We start from the raw sequence: 4,811 nt of genomic DNA, 5'->3' as shown, positions 1-4,811 counted from the left end.
CCATTTATTCCCTTGCTCAGAGCTTCAGTCTACTTTCCTCTCTTCATCTGATGTGCTGACTCAAATTAGGAAAAAATTCTCTGTGTAAGAAGCAATATCAATTAGTCACCCATTACTATCAGTTGAAACACTGGGTACAGCCCAGGCATTGCAGACCAACACAGACCTTCCAGATATCATAAGGAGATTTAAAAAAAATGTTCCTATTCTACAAAGATGACAGCTGCTGATAAACCCTGATGGGATCAAAGTCACATTCCTGTTTAAATCAATATCATAGTATCATAGAATTCTTTGGTTTGGAAGAGACCTTAAAGATCATCTAGTTCCTATCTCTGTGCCATAGGCAGCAACACCTTCCACCAGACCAGGCAATCAGCACTTCTCAGGAAACTGGGGACACCTCAGTATCCTGTGTCTTCTGGTGATAGGATGAAAAAGAATTTATAATTGAGGCCTAAAGAAAACTATAGCTTTAAACAGTATCAATACATAATTTACATTCTGTTTGGTATTCGTGTTGCATAAACAACTGAAAGTGACATGCCATTTATTCAGCAGCAGCAATCCCCCAGACTTAGATGGCATCTGACGAAGAGCAGCGTAAATCTGAATGTTTAATTATGCTGTTTTGTTAGAAGAACTGAGTGACATAAGTATACAAAATTGACAAAATTCCCAATTTGAGAAAAATTAAATGCAGTAAGATGGAGGCAAATTTTGTAAATCCTCAAGGAGAAAAAAAATTATGACTGTCAGTTTCTGCATAAGCCACAAACGTAAGTTGAAACATTTTTGGTTTACAATTAAATATGAGAATTTCTTAAAAAGCATTTAATAATCCTGCTACTCAGCAGGAATGGCAGCAGTAACATCTTAACATCTACCACTGCAGAGCAGATGTAAACCCACCAGCTCTCATGGCAAAAGCACATCCCTGGGACTTTGGCAGAGGGCACCTTTCTCTACACAAAGATCTTGCTAATGCAGAACTGCTCTCCCTTAACTCCTGCTGATTTATTGTGACTAACTACAGGAAATATTTGACTATTTTAAATAGAATAGGACTTTTTCCTGATTTCAGCTGGGTTAATTTTCTTCCTAGTAGCTGTCACAGTACTGAGTCTTGCATTTAGTCTGAGAATAATGATAGCACATTGATGGTTTAGTTCTTGGTCAGCAGTGCTGATCCTACACCAAAGACTTTTCAGCATCTCATGCTCTGCCAGTAAGAGATGCCACAAGATGCATGCATGGCAAGGACAGCTGACCTGAACTGGCCAAAGGGATGTTCCATAACACAGACATCACACCCAGTAAAGAAACTGGAGATTGGCCAGGAAGGTTTAATCACTGCTCAGGGACAAACTGGGAATGGGTCCCTGGCAGGTAGTGAACAGCTGCATTGAGCATCCATTAGCTTTCCTAGATTTTGTTCCTTTCTCACTTTTTTATTCTCCTTACTATTATTATTGTTACTATTGTTGCTATTATTATTATATTTTACTTCTTTCAGTTATTAAACTGTTCTACTGTCAACCCACAGACTTTGCCTTTTCCTCATTCACTTCCCCATCCCACTGCAGGTTTTGGCATGTGTGTGAGCAAGCAGCTGTGTGGCTCTTATTTGCCAGCTGAAGTTAGAGCATGATAGAGTTCTAAAAATATTCAACTGAAATTTGAAATTTGGCCTTGAAATAACACTTACTTTTTAAATAGAATCATTGATGAAGAGTTTCTTTCTGCCTTTGTCTCTTTTTTTAAAAATACATTTCAACTTAATTTTCACCATAGAATCCCTGTGCGCTGGTTAACCTAATTAGAACAGAGAACTTGGCCACTGAACAGCAGCATCCTGCAAGCTGTCCACATGAGCAGGGCCACCAGGGTGTGTAGGTCTCCCAAAAGAAGTGGGAAGTGAAGAGCCAAAATACATTTTGCATTGCCTGGATTTCTGCTGCGGCCTCATTTGTAGTGCTTCCCTTGATTAATTTATTGTTTGTGTTGAAAGTAATGGATTTCCAGTGGTAAGGATTCTGGATTCATTTCCAGCAATAAATCTAATTTGAAATTAATAATTTGAACTACTATGACATCAACATTAATTCCTGATGCCTTGATGGCATAACAAAAGCCAAGATCTTTAAGAAAAAAAATTAATGAAGAAACGTATCTCAAACACATTCTTCAAGCAAATACCTGAGAAGTCAAACAGGCTTGAAACCTCAGCCTCAAAGCTCATACAGGTAGGACTGCTCGGGCTGGGTCTCCAGCTCATGTGGAAGAAGTTTGGGAGACCAAAGTGTGCCCAGTGACAGGAGTGAGCTGCCAGCTGGTGATCCTGCAAGAGCAGAGGCTGCAGGCAGTGTCCCAGGACCCAGGCTCTGAGTGGGGACACAGCCCAGCTGTCTCGGGGGCTCGGGGGCTCCTGCAGCTCCAGCTCCCGGTGACACCGTGGGGAGCTCGGCTGGGATGGGTGCCCGGACCCAGTGCTGTGTGCAGCAGTGCTGCAGGCATCTAACCCTGTGCCTATATCCCAAATAATCCCTCTCCAGGCTGCTGGTGCCACCCACAGTGCCTCTCATTTCTTCCTACAGACACACACAGAGGGAGGCAGGGAAAGGGCCCAAGGGCGACAGCTCTTACTGCAAGGGGTGAAATCCTGGCCACCTGCCCCTGCTTGGGCTGAGTTACCCCAGAGAGCAAGCAGGATCACTTTCTTCTTAGTCCTGGCTAATCCTTTAAGGTCATTAAGTATTTCTGAATGTGCCCTGTGCAGTTGCTGAATTTCTGGCTTCAGACACCCGCCCGTGGTCAGCAGTGCCGAGCCTGCACTGACACCCAGCACTGAAGCCTGACCCTGCAGAGCCCTGCAGCAACCTGAACTTGGCCTGAAGGAAGGGGCAAAAAGTGAAGGGTGAGGGGAATTATGGTGAACAGGCTGTAGTGGAGGCCAGGAAGAAGAGTGAAGACTGTGATATCTGCCATGTGCGTTTAGTACATGGTGGCTTTTTATCCTTTTCTCTCTATGCACACGTCGTGTTGTTGAAAACAGGAATTTTTTGCAAAGAAAATAAATTTTTGAGATGAGATGGAAACATGGCACATGACTTCTAGAGAAAAGATAACCAGAGGTTTCCAAAATTCATCCCAGGAATGTGTCTGCACTAAAAATTGCACTAAATTATAGAAGCCATTCCAACCCCTAACCCTAACTGCAGTTTTTGCCTCAGCTAGAAACTAGATTGATCCCATAAGCTGAGAATGATGAAGAAATGGTGTCTCCAACAGTCTGAAACCTGCTCTATGCACAGCAGCTGTACTAGGGACAAAATGGCCAGAAAAGCCACTCAAGAAACACCAAAGGTTTATTTTTCGTCACTGAAGATCACAAGAAGATTTTCTACACTGGTGCTAAGAGAAAACTGATGAAGAAAGGTCATGCTCCTTCTCAACTCTGAGTCAGCCACTTGTCCTAGCAGATTGAATTAAAATCTCTGCAGTTCATACTTTCATCCACTGGGATATATAAATCTGATTAATGTGAATGAAAGTAGCAAGACACTCAGAAAAGTTAACATATCCTTCTTACAATATGTACCTGCATGATGCATTACATATTCTGAAACCACTTTCTGCAACATCATAAAAAACCTGCCATAAATACAGTCCTTTTCTGTAACATTTTAAAAGCATGGGAATGGCACATAAATCACAGAACAGTGAGACTCTGAGCATGAGCATTGTAAAAGCTTCTTATCTCAACCCATTAAAAACAAATCACAAATTCTGAAGTAGCACATATGAGGATCCTCTGAGGCCTAAGCTCAAAGGGCACGTACATGCTGAACAGGCATTGATCAAACCTTTTAGCTCTGTTTACCCTTGAGTGCAAATCCTGTCCACACAGGAGCAGGGAGCTGTAAAATGAAATTATTCAGCTACAAGAGGCATGCACATGAGATCTTACTCAAAAGATACCAAACTACAATTTTCTACCTAGCAGGCCTGTTCAGTGGGTGGTTTTGTGATAGCAAGATGTGTAGAAAGGAGTGAGATAGACTGATACTCTATTTAGTTTATGGGGGAAAGAACATAGCAGATCTAAGGATATTTTTACAAGTTTGTGTGTGTTGATTGAAGCTGTGGTAAAGAGCTGCAGCTTAAGGGGACATCATGTTCATTCCAGTCAGAAATAGAGATTTACAAAAAGGAATCCTTAATGTCTCTTCAAGTGTATTTTTCCCCTGTAAAATGGGCAGTTATTTGGCTTGAGTGCTACACCCACCATATAGATGTCATGATACTGAGTTTTGGTCAGAGCTCACCATGAATTAAATGTTACTGGTTTGTTCTGCATGACATCAACAACATGACATACTACAGGTGATACATTTCTTCATAATTACTTTGATTTGAAACTTTTTTTTACATCTTATTATGCTATTTTTGAAGAGTCAAAATAACCTTGTTTAGGAGTTCTGCTTAAAATTGATGCTTAATATATGTTGTATTTGTAATAAAAAAGCAATTAGTAGTTAGTTTTTATGTTGGGTCTTTGAGAATTCCCACTGTATTTTCATGCATATGTGTGTGGGAGTGACTAAGATTATTTTCTTGCCTTGATTTCTTAAGTTTTAGCTTTTATATTTTTTAGATGCCTAATGTGTGACTCTGGACTTCATATAAAATGTTAGCAAGTTCTCTTCACAGTTTAGTTTGACAAAACAATCCTTTTCCAGCCTGAGAACCAAGGACACCATTGCAGTGTCAGGCCCAAGAAGTGTAAACAGTGAATTGAGGAGAGCAAT

The sequence above is a fragment of the Lonchura striata genome, chromosome 5 (assembly GCF_046129695.1).
Source record: "Lonchura striata isolate bLonStr1 chromosome 5, bLonStr1.mat, whole genome shotgun sequence".
NCBI classification, from domain to species: Eukaryota; Metazoa; Chordata; class Aves; order Passeriformes; family Estrildidae; genus Lonchura; species Lonchura striata.
Note: the sequence above shows the minus strand (reverse complement) of the source record.